The 22,464-nt window shown below is 38.7% G+C and overlaps 1 protein-coding gene across 4 annotated transcripts in view; it reads right to left on the minus strand.

Annotated features, from left to right (window-relative positions):
* Positions 1-22,464, minus strand: part of GRM8 (glutamate metabotropic receptor 8) — a 455,209-nt gene that overhangs the window by 232,659 nt on the left and 200,086 nt on the right. The window lies entirely within an intron of this gene.

Below are 22,464 nucleotides of genomic sequence, written 5' to 3' on the forward strand. Positions count from 1 at the left end.
TTAGTCAGGAAGAGCACCAAATCATTGTACCTCAGGGTATTCAGCCCTTAGGGTTTTGTTGCGGGGGGTTAAAATATTATTTACAATAATTACTTTCTCCTTAAGAACTAGCTCCCTAATATCCTTCAATCCAGTCCTAGATCTTCTGAAGCACTTCATTGTGAAGGTGGTACAGTCCATGAGTAATGGAATCTGAAGAGGTGCAGGATCCAGACAGTGACAGCTAAGGTTTTCTCATGTTAGGGAGTTTAAAAGAATAACTTTTAGACCTTAAAAATAGGTTATGACCTGGTGTTTTTTGCTCAAATATAGATTTATATTTGGACCACATACCACTATACTATGCACAATCCCATTGATCTCAATTGTTCTCCACTCAGGTAGATCACAGCGCAGGGTCAGGATTTAAGCAAGTCACTAGCAGCTAACGCAGTGTGAAACAGTATGAAACTATCAATTGTCATAAATAAATATGATTTTTTTTAAAGTTCTTATGAAAATCACTGGATTTGGTCAAAGACAAAAATGTCACCTTTTTCACCACTGGTCATGAACTTCTTTATGACAACAATCGTAATTTCACCAGTTTGGTGAAAGCAAAACACCGTGTTTTACCTTCAACTTTTCTCTATTTCACATGAAAACAAAAACACATTTTTGCAAGTGAAAACACCTGCCATTTTACTGCAAAAACAATGTTTGTATAGAAGTGTAACAGACTTAGACCAGAAGGATATAAGAGAGTAGTAGAAGCTTCAGAATGAGCAGGTCCCTGTTCCCTGGATAGCCAAACAAAGGCTACTCCAGGCTAATCAAGACACCTGACATCAATTAACCAGTTAAGGCAGGAGACAGGTGGAGACAATCAAGGTCTCACTCATACTGCTTAAAAACTCTCCTTTCCAGTTCCCTCAGGGGAAGCCCAGGTGAAAGGAGTGGGAAGAGAGGAAGCATGCACCTACTGAGCTCTAAAAAGCAACAGAGACTGGGGGTATTCCATCTTCCCACCTCCCATACTCGCCTGTGATGAAAGTAGCTCAATAAGCTGTGACCTTTGCCGCTATACTGAGAAAAGGGAGGTCATATTGAGGGCCTAAGGAAGCTTCTGAGGCCACTGAATCTGTCTGGAAGCACAGGACCCACCAGTACAGGCTCGGAGCTTTGTCACAGAGGGTAAAGATGTAGTAATTTACAATTTATTCTATTTGTTTCCAGTGGGATGTTACCATTTTTGCTGACAACAATTTTTTCTCTCATAGCTGTATTAATAACCAGGTTCTCCACAAAAGACTGCTATTTTGTCAGTAACAAGTGAGAACAAATATTAGGTGATCCTAATATCTACCAGGTATTTATGATGATCCAATGGTGATATAAATGACAAGGTGCTATGAAAATGTTTGGCATATTTCTAAAAATAAGCTAACCTATTCTAACGTACAACCAGAAAATAATCCCTCATTCTAAGCTATTTCTGAGTTAACAGTTTTGCACACCTGACAACAAATGCTAAAAAAATTTTAACAGATATACTATACATTTCTGTCATTTAAGTAATAACCGTTCTCTGGTTTTAAAAAAGTAAAGGCTTGAAAAAGAACATTAAGCTCTCAACAGTACCCAAAGTCATCCAGGCATGGGAATGAAAAATGACACATAATAATAATTTGTTACCTCATACATTGCTTGAGTATAATTTTGAACCCTTTCTACTCATGCAGTGGCTCTTTGGGAAAAAAACATTCTCTCTACATGAAATGCAACCTCAAATATTACAATGCATATATATTATATAGTGCATATTGCCATCTACATGGAATGGATATCAAGGAATGAAAAACTACAGGAGATGAAAAGTTATTTTCCTAGAGTCCAAATGGTATAGCAAAAACACCTTTCCATCATTATAGCATTAAATTTAATCATGACTTCACAGTGCAACTTAACATCTCTACACTGAAGATCTATTATGAACAAAACAAGATACATTTCAACCTTATTGTTACATTTATAATTTCTGGAAGCTATCTTCTGATATATAAAACATTTTGTGTATATCCATATCAATTTATTACTTATATTATTGTGACAAACAAGTAACAGCATATCAATTTACAATTAATGATCAAATCTCCAGTTTCTAAAGTCAGGTTTCAGAGTAGCAGCCGTGTCAGTCTGTATCCGCAAAAAGAAAAGGAGTACTTGTGGCACCTTAGAGACTAACAAATTTATTTGAGCATAAGCTTTCATGAGCTACAGCTCACTTCATCGGATGAATTCAGTGGAAAAAAGTATAACAGAACAACATTAAGGTGATACCCAATTATGTATAGGTATTGCAGATTTGATCCTAAAATGCAAATATCCATACTTCATTGATTTAAGTCCAAAACAACATTAGATCAGTGTAGTATTTTTGTGTTTCTTATGTTTTGTTTTTTAGTATCCTTTAATTATGAAAATCTGAAAATATCAATCTCGTAATGGACGAATTGCCAGACTCCTGGCGTGATTTCATGTAAGGCAGTCTTCACTGAGTGTCCACAAGTCCTATTGCTGTAAAATGGAAGTTTACTTATTTGATTTCCTTAGATTTAGATAAGCACATGCTCAGAAAGCTAAAAGAATGCATACTCACCTGCATGTGCCCTAGACAAGAATTCAAACTACAATTATTAAAATGCACACGTCTCTTGGTTTTTCCTAACCAACAGTCGCCAGACAGAAACTATATCCTGAAATTGAGTTTCAGGTGCTCACCCCCTGTAAGATCAGATTCTAAACTGGTTTCTGCTATTGAGGAAAAAGCCAAAGGAGCAAATTATCTAACCAGCTCGAGGAGTCATTTCAGGCATGCATATTTACGCCTCAATCCTGCAATGAGAACTGCACAAGAGGATCCAAGCAGAGACCCAGTGAAGTCAACAGAACGACCCTAAAGGTTCTCAGTGCAGGACTGGTAACTTAATAAAGAAATGCCAAACTACAATCTGTGAGAACTCTCAGTATGGTCAGTGAATTATAGCTCTTATGGGCATGTGAGCAACTTGGTCACTTACAAGCCCAGATCCATAAAGCTATTTAGGCGCCTCTCTTCCATTGATTTCAACTGAAGCCTAAATACCTTTGTGGATCTGGGCCTTCCTCTCTCATTCGCTAACTATTGTGAGTTATGTAGCTGCTACCTAAAATGTCTAAACCAATGACTTATCTTCCCATCTTGTATTTATTAATAGCATTTGTGCACAAAAGCTGAACAGTTACAATTACTGCCTGCCATACTCAGGAGGAGACCTTTATACAAGGCATACAAATCATGTTTCTTTCATGACACAGGCTGATTACTTGTATATCCTTATGTTTAAGCACTCTCTTTACCCAAGAATTCCTCCTGCACAGAAATTCTCATTTCTCTTGAGAGAGAGTTCTATTTTAATTAAATTTACAACATACCATGACAAATATGATTTACAATTTGGCCTTGGTAATGGAACAAAACTGTGATGCCTCTTGACATACTGTAGTTGGCTGTAAATACGGCTGGGTGAATAACAGATTTGGGTTTGCTGGCAATTCTGGAAAAAACTGTTTCAGGTCAAATCAAAAACAAAATTTATCAGTTTTCTGTGATTCAATGTTAAAATTGTTTGGAATCTTTTTAATTGGATTTTGAACGTGTTTTAGGGTATAATATATGTATACTATATACACTGTAGGAAATTTAGAAATGAAAAGTCTATTTGAACTGAAAAATGGAAAGGTTTCATTTCAAATTTGCTGAAACAACCTATTCTGGCTGTTTGGAATTCGTCTTTTTCCCCAAAACGAACAATTCAGCAAAACCAAGACAAATGTGCAAAAGATTTTGTTGTCACTGGACACATATTTTTGTCAACAAAAAATCTCAGGCAATAAATTTTACCCAGTTCTAGCAGTAAATGTGTTCACATGTATTTTCAAATCTAGTCCCCCTATCCCGCAATCATTTGCACATGTGCTTGACTGTACTCCCATGAGTAGTAAATTAATGTCCATAGGGCTTCTTGGGTGTTTGAAGTTAAACAACTGTGTAAGTGTTTGCAGAACCAGGGCCCTGGATACAAACCACAGGTCAGCTGGAGACTAAAATTGGCTAAAACATTACCACTGATCTCTCTCTCCTTTCATAATATTAATATATAATCAAACAATACATACTGTGTTCAGAATATTTCATTTCTAAATAAAGAGCACTAAACCCAACATCTAATAAATGAATTCTTCCCGTCTTCTAATCATCTTCTGATTTTAAAACCAGTGTTATTAAAAATGATCAATGAAGTTGCTATACAAGAAGGCTTTATACAGGGTTGCACTGATAGACCTATACAGATGCACACAGTTTGTACTGCAGAAATCATGACTCATCCTTGGTGCATTACGTGCCTCCATGGGAGTATGAGAAAGAGCAGTCCCTGTGCTCCCTTGAAGAGAGAGAAGAGATGCCTCCATCGCTCCACGTACTCTCTCTTTCTGTTTCCCCATCTGTAAAATGGGGATAATACTTAACTACCCAGACAGGGTTTTGTTTCACAGGAAATTTTGACTTTTTGGTTTCAGTAATTTTTTTTTTTTTTTGCAAATCTGAAATTTCCTGAAAAATGGAGATTCCAAAAAAGTTCACTTCAAAAACACGAAAACATGGGGTTTCTGAAACAAAATATACTCCCCATAATATCTGGCAGAAGCTGAATCACTCACTGTTCCTGAGAGGTGGGCGGGAGTGAAACTGACAAGAATCATGTCAATTTCACTCAGCAGCTCCAGGGATTCCAGCACTACCAACAGGGGCCAGCTGACTCCCCAGTTTGGCAGCCTAGGAAGTCTGGAAGCCTAGAGACTCAGGCAGTCTAAGGAGCCAGCAAGCCTGAGAATGTACCAGACTCCCAAATCAGCATCAGGGAGCCCAGAAGCCCTGTGAGCCTCAACTACAGGCAGGGGTCCCCGACTCCCCTGGCCTGGGGCAGTCCACATGACAAGGCTGCCCTGGAGCCAAGGACTCTAGAAGCCTGGGCTGTCCAGAAGCCTGCCAGGGGAAACGGCAGGGAACCAGACAGGGATCCTCTCAGGGATTGTTGAGCCCATATTGTTCAAAATCATTTTGGGTTCAATGAATTGGCACTTTCTGAAGAAACTGTTTTGGAGAATTTCCAACCAGCTCTAGTTGTGAAGATTATAGCTGGTTAATGTTTGAACAGTGCTATGTAAGTGATAATTACTTTCTCATTTTGTCTTTCACTTAACAGCTAATAATCTGTGTGCTTTTAAACATAGGATACAGTTAGATCTGCATTTACAAACAATGCATTGTTTAGTTTTGTTTTGTTGTGATTAAAAATCATGTCATAAACAAATTTTCAGTGTCAGACTTGGCCAGTTTACAGGTACTATGTATAACAGCTGTGGGAAACATGATATGAAGCCGGCAATGCATGTTTGTGAGATACTTTGAGTATTGTAGATTTGGAAGATAACAGCAGTACTTGGGATCAATAGCTTTTGCCTTCCTTTGTGCTTCAATAACAAGGGCAAAACTCTGATAAAATGGTAGTAAAATGCCTATGTCATTTTGGAGGTTAATCTTATTGTGTGTTAGAATGGTAAATACTTTTAGCTCTCGTGGATAATTCACAAGGTGGAATTCTCACTGTAAACAAATATTCAAGAAAGTAGAAGTGGATGTTGGTGGAAGTGATACTAAATGGATATTTAGAAAATAATAGCAGACACTGTTGTAAACCTGTGACTGCAAAAATGAACAGGACACAGGGAACAAGCAGAATGACTGACATTCTACCACTCTCAGTAGTACCTAAGCACAGCACATTTTAGACCAACAGCATTGAGATCAATGGGAGTAAAGTATTGCTCCAGTTAAGGGTGGAAGAATATAGGCCTGAAGTTCAAGCTTATTCAGTTTTGGGACCATAAGCACCCAGCTCAGAACTACTTAGCTTTTTAAACTATTTTATTTTCCCATTTATACAGTCAACGGTAACACTGTAAAAATGAAAAAGCATAGATCAAGGTCTGTACTTGCTTTGACATAACTTTGTTTCTCAGGAAATAGAGGCATTTGTCTCATCCCTCAATCATCACTTATGACATAGTTTTTTCACAACATCTTTGTAGTAATCCATATTTTTTCTTACAGACTCACTAGAAAATAACAGAAGCATTATTAAGGGCAATCCTGCCTTTGTATGGCCATTCTTTGCCCTCAACTGCTCTCAATTACTCCTTTTTGTTTCTAAAATTTACAGATCATAGAATCTGCATAGCAGTAGGCAAAAGAAGGCAATAAATTCTTAATACATATGTATGGATAGTCTCCAGTGCACTCTTCATAAATATATAAAGTCAGATTCCAAAGTCCTTGTTCCAAATTGGGGAACTGGCAGCAGGGACTCCGAATAAGCTTCAGCCAGGCACCATTTTCGGAGACAACTGGTCCCTTATGCTGAAGGCTTTTCACTAGACCTCATTGAATGGTGAAGATTTGGGGCAACATGAACTCAATAAGATTGCATGTAGGCACAGAGTATGCCCACAGAGAGGTAGCAGGATGGTGATTTACAGAGACCAAAAAAGATGGGAGAAATGAAAGATTATTATCCGAATGAGGAATTGTGACACGGATTAAATGACTCTCCCACAGTCAGACAAGAAGTCCACAGCAGAGCCAGGAACTGAACCCAGATGTTCTGAATTCTGGATAGAAAGAACAACTGGATTGAGAATTGATTTGCTGGCAGGGTATGCAAGCTAAGATCAGTGCTTAACAGCAGCTGTGGTGGTTTACTTTCATAATAGAGGCCAAATTGCTCGGGGGGGGGAGGGGGTATATTACTAGGCAGAGGTTTGCCTTAATTTCTGTTTAAAAAAAACATACTTTTAATATATACAATTATTTTTCATTTTTCTACAGGTTCTAAGTACAGCCCTTCAGATGTGAGGAAATTGACCTGTGATAAATGAAGTGGAGGGTAGCTCCCTTTTATGGACAGCCAGCCAGTTAGCTGTAAAATCCCTCTTGGTAGCTGTTCTCTGCTTGCTCTACCTGTAAAGGATTAAAAAGCCTCCCTGCATAGGTACCAAAAAAAAAAAGTGGGCACCTGACCAAAAGAGCCAAAAGGAGGACTAAAACTTTTTAAAATTGGGAAAAACCTTCTTTGTTTTCTGTTTTCTCTGGCTGCAGGGACGCAGAGCAGCAATGCTATAAGCAGGAATGCTGTGTGAAGTTTGAACCAGGTATGAAAAATTATCTTCCATACCAAGAAGTAATCATTGGGACAGAGAATGTTTAGATAGACATGATTAGGTTTATTTCTTTATTTTGGCTTGTGGATCCCCACTGTGCTAATCCCAAATGCTTTTACTTCCTTGTAACCTTTAAGCTGAACCCCAAAGAGAGCTATTTTGGGTGCTTAATTTTTGGAATTGCTCCTTTAAAATCAAGATGTATTTTCTTCCTTTTTGTTTAATAAAATTTACCTTTTTTAAGAACAGAATTGGATTTTTGGTGTCTTAAGAGGTTTGTGCATATGTTTAATTAGCTGGTGGCAACAGCTAATTTCCTTTGTTTTTTTTCTCTGCTCTTCTCTGGAGGGGATGAAAGGGCTTGAGGGTACCCCACAGGGAGGAATTCCCAAGTGCTCCTTCCTGGGTTCAAGGGGTTTTTTTGCATTTGGGTGGTGGCAGCATTTACCAAGCCAGGAGTGTAAATCAAGCCTGGAGTGTAATACAAGCCTGGAGTGGCCAGTATTTTTAAAATCCTTGCGGGCCCCCACCTTCTGCACTCCAAGTACCAGAGTGGGGATTCAGCCTTGACAGGACCAAATCCATTTCCCAGCAAGATTACACATGTACCTATTTTTAGGTCAAACAGGGTCAGACCTGCAGGAACACCGAAGCTGTTATGGCAAGCCTTGGTGTTACCCTAGGAAATGATCTTGAACTGCATGGGCCCTTGAAGTAGGGTGACCAGATGTCCCATTTTAAAGGGACAGTCCAGTATTTAAGCCCTCCTGCAGGTGTCCTAACTTTTTCTTAAAAACGGGCAAATTGTCCTGCAAAAGCATGGGCCAGGTCATCCCTTTCCCCTGCCTCCTCTGTAGCTGGAAGGAGCTCCCATCCCTTCCCTCCCACACAGTGTGGAAAGGCTGCTGCTGGCCACATTTTGGTGTGAACCCTGTCAGAAATCTGGGGAGGGGGAGCATGTGACCCTACATGTCACCCCCCCCCCCAACACACACACGTGTTGCCTCAGGAAGACATGGCACCAGGTACCAGGAGAGGTGGGTCTGTCCTGGGGGCCCAAAAAGGCATGGAGGGCAGACAGCTCTGGGCAGGGAGGGTCAGGTCAGTCATCCCTCATGTGAGAGAGGTGTACGGGAATGTGTGTCACCTCTCCCCAAGCATGGGAGGGGTGGGTGTGGGGGTGGGTGTGTGTAACCCCTCCCTGTATGAGCCTTAAAGATAAGGTAAATAAAAAGAATCCAACTCCACAGTATTTCTTTTTAACAGGGGCTCAGTCAATGTGATAATTTGAATGTTTGTACTGCATCGTTCTGATTGCTGTTGAACTCACTTGAATACAAGTAATTTTACCAGGTGTCCTATATTCAGCATAAGGAAATATGGTCACCCTACACTGAAGGCCTTCAGTTTAAGGAGGCTGTTCAGATCTTGAACAGTGAGGATGCTTAGAATTTGATATTGGAAGGAGGGCAGGCAAGTGACAGTTTAGGGTAGCAGCTATTCTCCTGCTTGCACTGCTACCAGGGCAGAGTACCTTTAGGAATTGTCTTATGGTCATTTAAGTTGCAACCACTTGGCTAAAAATCAGCTGCTTGTATCTATCTTCACTAACTCCAACCATTTGCTATTGTAATTTACATTTGCAGTTCAAGTTTAGGTAGGTAAACTTACAAACTAAAGATTAAAGTTTATAGGCTTGTTTTTCAAAGTAAGTGTTTATCTTCTTGTAAAACCAAAAATCTTGTGGCTTATCATTCCCACAAATTCCTGCACAATACCCCAGCAGACAGCTACGACATTAGCTGATTCTGCAGTCCAACATGGCCATGTTCTTTGATGTAGGTAATAGAAAGAAAAACATTTAATAATTTATAATACTTCGCTTTGAAAGCTTCAAGCAGCACTCAGTGTCTAATATACTAAAACATATTATGTTTTGATGGATGATATGTAATTTGGTTGTGATCTATTAAAAGCCAGAAAGGGGGGCATGTTTAGACCCATAAGTTTCTGGGGTTTAGTGAGAATGCACATATTCTTTTGCAGAAATCTTTAATAGCTGAATGCTAGTGTGTTCAATACCTACATGAAGTCATTAGCTCCCCTACTCGTGGCTAACAACAACAGTGAGGTCAAAGCTTGTGTCAATTACTCTCTTGTTGTTTCAGTAGATGGTCTTTTAAGGATGAATTATCAGCTTTTCCATACTATCTTATGACTTGTGGCATTGGAAATGTTTAAAAATGTATTTGCTTAAATTGCATGTGGTCATCAAAGAGCATCCATATTTCTGATAGGTGTGAATAAGAAACCAGAAACCCAGATATCTATAGCTGTAGATATCTATTTATCTAGACATAAAATAATAGGCAAAACCAGTTTTAAAGCAATATTTAAAGAAAGGAGGGGGGGAAGAAAAGGCTCAGCCTTGCTCCCATAGACAACTGGCCATTGACTTCAGTGAGCAGAATCAAGCTCTAATATAACCTGAAGAAAAGGAAAGTGTTTTTCTTTGTACTTTTATTTTGAATAGCAAAAGTTTCTACAGCAGCAGTATTGAAAAGTGTGACCAGCACCATTATCCACCCCGACACCAGAAGAGAAATAACTTCAAGGGATTTTAGCACCATAAGTGAAACTAACAAAAAATCTCATTTTTGCAGGTTTGCAAAAAAAAGCAACACATTTTTCATTCTTGCTTTGACTCTTCACTGCTATTTGTGAAAATGAAAGCCAGCTTTTATCGTCCTGGAAGTGAGAGGCTGAGAGAAGAGCTCATCTACAGTAAGAATACTTATGAATGGGTGAATATCTCATAACCTGCCAAAAGACTGAATAAATGGGTTTTTCAAAGGGTTGCGAGGTTGTGGGCTTGGAATTTTCCCTACAACTATGAATCAGGGTCTGCAATAGCCTCATAGGTGGACGAAAGTGGACACAGGATGCTATGTCAAACTCAGGCACAGTCTGTGGCCAATAAATTCTGATTGGAATTTGTTTTCAGTTACAATTGCTATTCATTTGTTGTAATTTTTGAGTCCCTTTGTTTTTTGTAGACATAATAGCTGATCTGAATGTCTCCTCCTCAGGATAAGTGGTACTTTCTACTGCTAGTACATTTGGAAATTGGAGAATATGTTGTACTTGAATACAGCGTGTAAATAAAGGGACAATGCCACTATTTGTGGTACCACTTTCTTATTGGACACTGGTAATTTTTTAGTAAAGAAGGGAGAATGTGGTTGGTTTGTTTTTTAGGGGGTAGGGAAGTTGTGGACAGTAGGGATTTCAAATCCCCCTAAATTTAAAAGGTTTGCAAAATGTATTGGGTTCAAACCTGGTATAATCAAATCAGCTCAAAATAAGGCCTTTGGAAATGTATGAAACATCTTCTTATTAATTTAAATCATTGTTCAGTTGTGTAAAGATCAGGCCCTTTCTTTTCCACTCCTCCCCACACCTTTATGATTATTACAAGAGATGTGTCTAAGTTATAAAAATCAGATCTGGATCCAAACTGTCCCAAAGTTTCAGGGAGTTCAGATCCAGGATTTTGATTTAACCTGTTACAGAGAACATGGTCCAGGTGAAGAAAAAAATCATTTCCAAGCCTGTGTTTGTGTGTGGTTGTCTGTTTGTTTGTTTTTGTTTTAAATCCATTTCCAAGTATAGAGGCAATCAGAGCAGATGACTCCACATGCTCCATTTTCTCAGTTTTCATTTATTTCAGACACTTTTTTTTTAATCTGGTCCTACTTACATGACATGGGACTAGGTGAATATATCCCTGTCACATGGGGTCAGTATCATATCACCTCCATTGGCTACTGTACATTCCTCAGCATACATACAAGCTGATTGGTGGGGCTTGACAGGCCTCTGGCTGATAGAACATGCACAATTGGTATTATAGGCCTGACACAGGGGCTTCTAGCATTCATAGAGCTGTTTGTATGTGGTTTGGGAAGGAAAGCGGCCCCTACTTGGGAAATGGCTGGATTTTGCCCAAAGCCTTTAGTTATAAAAATGTACTCCTTTCCCTCCTCTAGGCTAATCCATCCCCGGCAGGAAGCTTTGGTTTAACATTTTTTAAGTTTCATTTCCATCCCCTGCCTTCTGTTTTATTTTTAATATTTAATCAGTCATACATGAGGGCTTTGTTGCTTAAAGTCTCTAGACTGTGTGTTATCAATGGCTCCCTGGTGACCCATTTTTCCTGCATGCTTCTTCTTGCTGTTGTGATGATCAGAGACTGACCTCAAATTGCCTGTTGTATTTCGTATTTTTTTCAGTCATCCCAGACCTGTTTTTTCTGATGCTTTTAACAAAAATAACTTCTTGTTTTGGATCTGTTTGGCCTGTTTTTCGCAGCCTGTGGCTTCCTTTAAGTAACAACCACCAGGGACTCCAACCACCGAGCGCTCAGTCCCCATGGCCTTGCTTCTGCCCTTCCTAAAATAGCAGGACTGTAACAGATGCATTGCTTATAGTGGGTTTAAAGTATAGCAAAAAAGGCCCTTCTGTCTCACTTGGTCCAGTTCCCAATCAGTCATTTCTGGCATGCAAAAATGCAAGATCAGACCCTCTGTCTCTATCTGGCTTGAGGGTGTGCATTGCTGGAGTCACAAGTGGTGAAATATTAACAGTAGGACTGTTGATTAATCGCAGTTAACTCATGTGCTTAACTCAAAAAAATTAATTGTGATTAAAGAAATTAATCACACTGTTAAATTTCAATTGGTATTGTATTGTTTATTAAATATTTGGGATATTTTTCTACATTTTCAAATATATTGATTTCTATTACAACACAATACAACCTGTACAGTGCTACTTTATATTTTTGATTACAAATATTTGCACTGTCAAAATGATAAAAGAAATCGTATTTTTCAATTCACTTCATACAAGTACTGTAGTACAATATCCTTATCTTGAAAGTGTAATTTAGAAATGCAGATTTTGTTACGTAACTGCACTCAAAACTAAAACAATCTAAAAAGTTAGAGCCTACAGGTCCACTCAGTCCTACTTCTTGTTCAGCCAATCACCAAAACAAACAAGTTTGTTTAAATTTACGGGAGATGATGCTGCGGCTTCTTATTTACAATGTCACCTGAAAGTGAGAACAGGCATTCACATGGCACTTTTGTAGCTGGCATTGCAAGGTATTTACATGCCAGATGCGCTAAATATTCATATGTCCCTTCATGCTTCAACCACCATTCCAGATGACATGCTTCCATGCTAATGATGCTCGTTTAAAAAATAATGTGTTAATTAAATTTGTGACTGAACTCCTTGGAAGAGAATTGTTATGTCTCCTGTTCCGCTTTACCGGCATTCTGCAATATATTTCATGTTATAGCAGTCTCAGATGATGTCCCAACACATCTTTCTTTTAAGAACACTTTCACAGCAGATTTGACAAAATGCAAGGAAAGGTACCAATGAGAGATTTCTAAAAATAGCTACAGCGCTTGACCCAAGGTTTATGAATCTGAAGTGCCATCCAAAATCTGAGAGGGATGAGCTGTAGAGCGTGCTTTCAGAAGTCTTAAAAGAGCAACACTCTGATGTGGAAACTATAGAACCCAAACCATCAAAAATGAAAATCAGTCTTCTGCTGGTGGCATCTGATTCAGATGATGAAAATGAACATGCATCGGTCCGCTCTGCTTTGGATCGTTATCAAGCAGAACCCATCATCAGCATGGATACATGTTCTCTGGAATGGTGGTTGAAGTATGAAGGGACATATGAATCTTTAGCGCATCTGGCGTGTAAATATCTTGCGACACCAGCTACAACAGTGCCATGCGAATGCCTGTTCTCACTTTCAGGTGACATTGTAAACTAGAAGCAGGTAGCACTATCTCCTGCAAATTGTAACCAAACTTGTTGGTCTGAGCAATTGACTGAAGAAGGACTGAGTGGACTTTTATTATCTAAAGTTTTACATTGTTTTATTTTTGAATGCAGGGTTTTTTTACATAATTCTACATTTGTAAATTCTGTTTTCATGATAAACAGATTGCACTACAGTACCTTTATTAGGTGAATTGAAAAATACTATTTCATTTTTTACAGTGCAAACATTTGAAAAAAAAATAAATATAACGTGAGCACTGTACACTTTGTGTGTTGTAATTGAAATCAATATTTGAAAATGTAGAAAACATCCATAAATATTTAAATAAATGGTATGCTATTATTGTTTAACAGCACAATTAAGCACTATTAATTTTTTTAATAATGAATTTAATCACTATTAACAGCCCTAATTAAAATAAATAATTGGTTTATAGGAATTTTAAAAAATCTTTTCTTCCCATTACCATCATCCAGGTTACTAACTGGCAAAGATTTTCTTTCTGTGTGTTCTTATCCAAGCAATTCAATCCCAGCAAGTCATATAAAAAATGGTCCAAGCAAGGATTGATGCAGTTTAAAATGCTTTGTGTCAATATTTGAATTGGGTTTAAATAGATGGTTTGGTTTTGTGCACATAAACATTTCCTTTCACTTCAATAAGTATAAGTTTGTGTTTTCACTGAGTTTCATTGGAGTTCAAACGACATTCCAAATCTCAAAGTAAAACTCAGTAAAAACCACTCAGTTTCATCTGGTTTTCTGTCAAAATCGTCCAAAAACAAAACTTTGTGTCATAGTTACTCCAAATCATCAGACCTCTTCATCATAAAGAAGGTCCACAAGTGATTGCAAAATCCTTTCACAACCCTGGATTTGATTTGAATTTGCAATGAAATCTGTTACCAGCAAGGCAAATTTCACATCGTTGCAATGTCTGCTGTAAAACATTTAATGTGAGGCTAACTGCTGCCAGTATTTGGTTTCTCCGAGTAGCGTTCCTAGTACACTCACTTACAGGCTTGTACCCAAAGGATTCAATATGCTTTCACTGATGTTGTTGTCAGACAGGATCAAGCCCTAATTGCTCTTGCATGTCATATTTATCTCCAGCAGTGCTAACATTTAAGACAAAAGTGTGGTTCTCTGTTCACTTATTAGATTAATAAATTCATAGATTTTAAGACCAGATAGGAGTAGTGTGATCCTATAACCTGACCTGAATAGGTTGAAGAGTTGAGAAATTTTCCTTGGAAAATGCAGTTTCACTGATACTGAAAAATTTCATTAAAATGTGTTTTCAAAAAAAAGAATGGAAAATGTCAAAATGATTTTTTTGCCATTCTTGTTTTGTTTCAACAATGCTGAAAAGTTTCACTTAAGTAAAAATGTTTCAATTTTTCTTCATTTTGATTCATATTTAGACTTTTATATTCTATTAAAATATTAATATATTTACTTCATATTAAGTTTCAAAATTATCAAAACTAAACACTTTGACATGATCAGAATGAAATTATTAGACATTATCTAAACAAAACATTTCAAGTATCTCAAATGACATTTTTGGGGAATTTTCATTTCACAGAAAATTATGAAATGTCAGTTTTTCATTTTGATTTGGAACAATTTTTTCTGTAAGGTCAGAATTTTCTGTGCAATGGAAATTCTATTTTCTAACTAGTCCTATAAAACAGCACAAGGCAAAAAGCCTCACCCAATAATTTCTGCATCAAACTCATAACTTCTATTTGAGTTCTAAATATATATTTTAGAAAGATACCCAGCCATGATAAAAAAAAGAAAACTTCAAGGGATAGAAAGTCCACCACATTCCTATATAAGATGTTTCAATGGTTGTTAACCCTCACTGTTAAAAAATTGTCCTTTATTTCTAGTTTGAATTTTTCTAGATTCAGGTTCCAAGCATTGGTTCTCATTATACTTTTTTCTTCTAGTTTAAAGAGCAATCTCAGAAATCTATTCCCTGCAGAGTTACTTGTAGAGTGTGATCAAATCACCTATTTTTTTTTCTTGGATAAACTCAATAGATTACAGTTAGCAACTAAAAGAAACTGAAAGCAGGTTTTCCAGCCTTCAGATCATTCTTTAAGCTCTTTTCTAAAATTTCTGAAGTGTGAACACCAGGCTATACTTTACTTCAGTTTATAAAACTTTCTGAGCTGAAAATTTGGGTAAGAATAACCCCTTAAATCTAAACATGTTAGTGAATTTTCATTTGCCCACTTCTTCCTATTGTTAGTTATGAAATATGAAGAGAATAAAACTAAATCTGGTGTATTGCTTCATTTCTTTATATTTCTAGGCACTATCTGAGAATCTAATGATATTAAGAAACAGCAATACTTCTTCCATAACACAACAGCAAAAGAGAGGAATGAGTTACTGAGTGGGTAAAGGAGGCATTCAGTACCCTTTCACCTAAATAATCCTACTGAAGCCTAACCGTAATTTTAAAAACATAATCAACTTGGAGCAGGCTTCATCATACTGCAGGTTTAAAAGAAGCTGGTAGGGCTTTGTTATGACTTTTGGTTCAGAGAATAAAGTTTGTGAGTGGGTTTGATGTCTCCAAGGCTATGGGCATGTCTACACTTATCGGGGATCGACACTGCTGCAATCAATTCACTGGGGGTTGATTTTGCAGGTCTAGTGAAGACCCACTAAATTGATCGCAGATCACTCTCCCATTGACTACGGTACTCCACCAGATAGAGAAATGTAAGGTAAGTCGATGGGAGAGCATCTCCTGTTGATGCAGAGTAGACACCACAGTAAGTCGACCTAAGGTACACCGACTCCAGCTACATTGTTCACATATCTGGAGTTGCATAATTTATGTCGACTTACCTCCCTAGTGTAGACAAGGCCTATGTCTACACTGCCGTGTAATTTGGACTACAGGGGTGTAAACAGCAATGCACACCAGAGTGCTGCACTGTAACTCCCCTGTGTGCACTCTGTGGGCATAAACTAAAAGATTCCTATTTTGCACTAATGTAGTCCTGTTTGAAGAGTACTACGTTAACATGAACTGGGAACCTTTTGGCTCCCACCTGCAGCATTCACACAGGGAAGTTACAGTGCAGACTTTGTTACGCACTGCTATTCCCACCCTTGTAATCCAAACTGCTGGGGCAGTGTAGACAAGCTTTACATGTTTAATACGAGGAGGTGAAATATCCCTGGGGAAGAAGTTTAGAACTGAGTGGATCCACTAATTAGACTGAATTGTGTCTTGTTGCAATGAATGATTAGCTTAATTAATAAAGCCCTAAGAGTTGGAGGCACTAGTTGAAATATGGTGAAAGCGGAAATGTGTTTTTGGAAGACTATTGTGATTTCCATGACTTGGAGGCAAATGCATTAGTAGAAAAGTGTTCAGGAACTCTAAGCATGGTATCTTTGAGAGAGCTTGTAGACTGGAGGTAACACATGGTAGTGTGCTTTAAGCCATGAAGTGCCATTTTAGGAAAAAGGCGGGTTTAGATCAAGTTTCCCAGTGAATCACATCTATCCCTGGATGAAAAGCACTAACACTCAGATTCTAAATCAATGGAAGTTAGGAGCCTAAATACTTTTGTGAATCTGGGCCAAACTGTAGAAGTGCAAAATAGAATGGGGCAAATGTAGCAGTGTTTACTCAGACAAAGCGTCGTTCAGTTTCTACTCTTAAATGTAGCAGTGTAAGTCTAGAGTAACTCAAAGCAAGATACACTCAAGGGAGCAGTGACTCTACATGACCCAGACTCCAACCCCAAAGAAGGAAGATGTGGGGAGAGCTTGCCACTTACCAGCCAGGAAGATATTGAGGAGGTAACAACCTGGGCCCATGAGGTTACAGGAGAGGACTCGGCTCACCTCCCCAAGAAGATAGCAAAGGTAAAAAGGGATGACTTAGAAGGTGACTTAGAGGGAAGGAGGAAAGAAGAAGAGTTTCAACCCAGCTAGGCCAAACTGCTGTTTATGGACCTCTGCTGACAGTGGTTGGTTTAGCCCTGATCTCAGGGGAATCCTACCAAACCAATTCAGTGACCTCAGGTGAATGTGAGGAACTGCAAGCAGAATTTAGCTCAGTGGTATTATTTTTATTGTGAAAATACAATAGGTAGGTCTTTCAAACGCACAAGAACAATTGACTAACACAGTAGAGGTGTAATTCTGAAATTGTCTCCAGCCTCGATTTTTGCATGGATTTTAATTTGTTAAACTTACAGAGACAGGCAGGAGAGTTGCAAGTGCCCTGCTCCCTCCATGCAAATGACAACCATTCTAGAAGGCACATCTATCAGTAGGAAGAGAGCAAGGCAGCAGTTTGTGTGGCTTCTCTGGGATAGGCTATCAGCTGGAAAAGTAGCAGTGGTGTAACAGCAAAGAATCTTGGTGTGACCAGTGATTGGTCTGCTGCATTTAATAAACCGCTAACCTGAACCACCACACTCTGCAGACAATGCACCCAGAGATGAGCTAAGGATCTGAAAAGCCTGCAATCACTAGGTATACAATTACTTTTAAAACAGAATGTGAACCCTGTGAATTCATGAAATTGATGCTGAAATAAAAGCCTATTTTACTGCGAACCTAATCTCCAGGTAGATCTTTTTACCAACTACTCACCTCTTTTATACTCATCATCTGATGGATAGACGATTCTCCATCCATGCTACCAGGCTGCTCAGCTGGTAACAGGTTTCAGAGTAACAGCCGTGTTAGTCTGTATTCGCAAAAAGAAAAGGAGTACTTGTGGCACCTTAGAAACTAACCAATTTATTAGAGCATAAGCTTTCGTGAGCTGACATCTCTCCCTTTCTATTACACATAACACTTGTCAAACATTCTTATTTTTAAAGAAAAAAATAATACTACATGGAGGTCTATTGTACATGGAGCATGTACATTCTGATCATTATCAACTCAAAAAAAAGCTGATCTGCAGAGGAGTTGGAACTGGGAGTGCTGCCGCACCCCCTGGCTTGAAGTGGTTTCCATCATCTACAAGGTTTACAGTTTGGTTCAATGGCTCTCAGCGCCCCCTACACTACACAAATTGTTCCAGCCCCCCTGCAGATATGTACATGTTTTCAGCATTATTAATTCTACAAACATATTATCCTTTCAACCTTGGCATAGAGGTAATGGAAGAAATAATAAGGTACTTCAATTTGCCAGGTATAATTCTTTGAATAAAGAAATATGATTAGCACAGTAGACTCATGAGAAAGAAGTTCCTTGTTGCAAACAGTAATAAAAGTCTATCCTACCTTACTAGATGAAGTTAGGGGGTGGAGATGAAAAATGAAGATAACAAAAGAAATAAAAAAGCCAGAGCTTTCAATGTTCTGAATAATGCACAAATAAAGCACTGGTCCTAAAATAAAACCTTCACCAATTGCTTAGCATTCCAAACTAAAATATTACCATTTGAAATATTATGCATTTGTTTGCAATGCCTTAACCTTAATCACTGTCAGATTTTGAAGTGGAAAAAATATTAGTTGGACTGAGTCACCTTGTTCTCAAAAAATTCTACATAACTTTCTCCCTTTGCTTGTTCAAGTAGTTCCATACAATAACGCCAACAAATTTGTACAAAGCACAGTAGAGAGAGTTGAGCACTGCACAAGGGCATTCACCAATACAGCTAAAACTTGCCTGGTCACTTTGTTGATATTTGTGACTTTTTTTTTTTTTTTTGCTTCCTTACTCAGGAACATTTGAGTTAGAAATTTCTTTTATTTTCAGGTCAAGTTAGTGGAAATGTTCTGAATTTAGAAAATTTTCCTTGAAATCCCATCCAAATTTTGAATGTTGATGCAAACAAAACACACACAAAATTCCTTCCCCATTTTTCAAAGCAGCTCAACATGCAAGGGCCCTCTCCAACAGTGGATCATGCATACACACGCCCGTGAAATAATATTCAAGAGTATTCTCATCTGAAGCGCTCGTGTAGACATTTTGCGAGCTCTTTGTGGGTTGGAAGATGGAAGGGCAAGGGAGGAATCAGGCCACCACAGAGGACCAGGAGACAGCATTTTTCAAAATTAAAAATGAGAAAAAGCAGTGAGGAGAGGAGATTATTCTCACCCATCTTTTTTTTAGATCATGTACACAGAGCAGTGGTGGCAACCTGCAGCCCGTGCGCCACACGTGGCCTGTCAAGGTAATCCTCTGGCAGGCCACCAGTTTGGCCAGGGTTCACCGTTCCTGGCCAATGGGAGCTGCGGGAACCGGCACGGACCACAGAGACATGCTGGCTGCCGCTTCCCACAGCTCCCATTGGCTAGGAACGGCGAACTGTGGCCACTTGGAGCTGCAAATGTAAACAAACTGTCTGGCAGCCTGCCAGTGGATTTCTCTGATGGGCCGCAACAATCCCGTGGGCCGCAAGTTGCCCACCACTGACACAGAGGGATCTAATTACTGTGTAATCAAACAAATAAATGGTCTCCAGGAAAAAGGCAGTCTGGATTCTCTATTTCACCCCTGTGCAGAGGACCAACATAAGGTCTACACACCACTTTAGTGACCCCTCTTCTTGAAGACATAAATGGATTACAGGCTTGTGATGGCCCCCTGCACAGGGGTGAATGTAACCCAACGTAAATAAAACTGGCAGGTTTTCACCAAGAAACATATTTTGGCTTACGAAGTTATCAGTGCTCTATGTTAACCTCCTCCTTTAACCCATCTTCTATGTTGTTGTGGTCTGCCCTGTCACTGCTAATCATATGATTTGGCATTCAGTTATTGATGGAGTCAGGTATTCATTCATTCTAATGAAGCCCAACCACTCCCCATTGCCTATGGACTGGCAGGTATGCCTGTTGGAGACTACAATATCTGCTATGCTAAAAAAGTGTTTGGTGCAGTGATCCTCAGACTGAGGCTCACAAATGGCTCTTTTCAGAGCAGCAGCCGTGTTAGTCTGTAACCGCAAAAAGAAAAGGAGTACTTGTGGCACCTTAGAGACTAACAAATTTATTTGAGCATAAGCTTTAATGTGTCTCCTGTGGCTCTTTGAAGTACATGATAATAAAATACTGTGGTTTAATTATTAACCAATCGAAGTTATTAACCAATCAGGATGCTTTTACTATGTTATTAACCAATTGCAGTTGATAAAATAATAATACTTGATCAGACAGTTTGTGTGAGAATTTTATATATATATATATATATATAAAAATTCTCACAGCAAACTGTCTGACAAAGTGTATATATATATATATATAAATATAACCTAAATATTTCCTGTCATACTGTTTAAAATGAATATATAGTACCATAGTAAATAAAACAATGAATTCACACTATTGTGGCTCTTTTGGGTAATGCTGATAGCTAATTTGGCTCCTGAACCACTGAGGTCTGAGTAAACCTTTATGTGGGGGGGGAAAGAGATGGGGAGTACAGCCTGCATTACAAAACTATGTGAAACAGAACCAGCCATAGATCCTTCTTGAGTTGCCAATACAGTAATGGATCTGTATTGGAAGATATAACAATAGTGTCCTACAGATATCCATCCACCATCTGTGCAGCCTCTAGCTTCAGCTCAGTCCTCCAGGAGAGAGGACAGCAGCATCAAGGCCAAAGTGCTAGAGACTTTCACACAGGGTCCTCCCCAGTCTTAATTACCACTGTGCCACTTAATTACCTTGCACTTCTTTCTGAGTTGCATGTCTCTGCTTGGAATTTTGAGCTGGGCCCTGACAAATAGGCAGTAATAGTGTGATTTAAATCAAAGCCAGTGGATTTGATCCATATCCGAAATATGTGCATTGTTGCTGTATCTGATAAGGGAGAATACCGGCTGGCCAAAGCCCCAGAAAAGAAGCTATTAAATGAAAGAGAGAAGGATCTAGTTGAAACAAGCATTATATGTAAAAGCTGATGCATAGCAAATAACAACAACTGAGAGACAGTTTGAGAGAAACCCCCCCTTCGCTGGAAATTATTTTTACCAAAGATTGATTGACCGATTATGAATACCGAACAAATTTATAAACATCAGAACCTGTTTGTGGATAATTTGCATGCCAAAATAAGGGTAAATTCACTGAATAAATTATTTGTTGCAAATTGTTTACCCTCCTCTAGTACAGAACCACAGCTTCAGAGTCGTTCTTGGTAAAAGCCTGACTATTGAACACTTTTCCCTTCTGTTAAAAGAGCATGACACAGACCACTGGACAGAAGGACACAGGACAGAAGATTTCTGTTCCCTCACTAGTGACTCTCTTCACACAAGGCATTTTTCAAGAGTTGGCAGCATTTCTGTGTAATCCATGCTTGTTTTCTTGTTGAGTCTCATCATAGGAATTTGGCAACATGTTTCCACTCAGATTGGTTGTTGTTACATATTTGAGCCCAACAGTTCTGTGAGTGATGTCAGTTTAGTTCAATCTTCCTGACAAAACTCCATTCCATTCTGGCAGGGATGCTCCAGACTTGAATGTTTCAAAACACTCAAGTTTTCATTCCATATCACAAAACTCTGAATCAGGCAGTCTTTAAAGATATATTTTCTCCTGGCTTTCTCCATTATTATAATTTTCTACTCAGCGGCTGTCAGTCAAAGTTTAACTCTGCTCAGTCAGTCAGTGATCAGGTCTGTCAATTCTGGCAGACAGTTTTCAGCTCTCTCTTGTAACAAAGATGGTATCCCATGCATGCCGCATATATGCCTTATATATATTTCCTTTAGCGAGCACATCTGCAAAATGTATATATCTGGAAGCATTTCTGTGGATTGCCTCATCAAAGTATCTGCGTATGTCTAAAAATGGGAGCATAATTTTGTGCATGCATTTGTGAGAACATGGTAAACGAGGCAGAAGAGGGAATAAGATCTAATAAATTATGACCTAGATTCAAAGCTATTTAATCGCTTTGATCCAAAACTGGACTTTGCACAGGGTCTGTGCCGATAAACAAGGCTGATGGTAAAACATGCTTGACCAAGAAGTCCTGAAAAGATGCAAAGAATATTATGAGTCCACACTTAACCATCTTGAAGTGTTCCATGTCCAGCTCTGGATGCTTTAGCAGTAGATACAACACCTGAACCCAAAACATGTATAGATGCAGCTATGTTGGAAGAGGTTCACTCTGCCATAAAGAACCTGCAAAGTGGGTGTACTGCCATATCCAACAGCATAAAATCCCAACTTCTCAGTTGCTCCACAGAGCCCACAAGTGTAGCATTACACCAACTTTTTGCCCACACTTGGACTACTGGAAAGATACCAATGGCGTGGAAGGAAGGAA

Source organism: Lepidochelys kempii, chromosome 1 (genome assembly GCF_965140285.1).
Source record: "Lepidochelys kempii isolate rLepKem1 chromosome 1, rLepKem1.hap1, whole genome shotgun sequence".
NCBI classification, from domain to species: Eukaryota; Metazoa; Chordata; order Testudines; family Cheloniidae; genus Lepidochelys; species Lepidochelys kempii.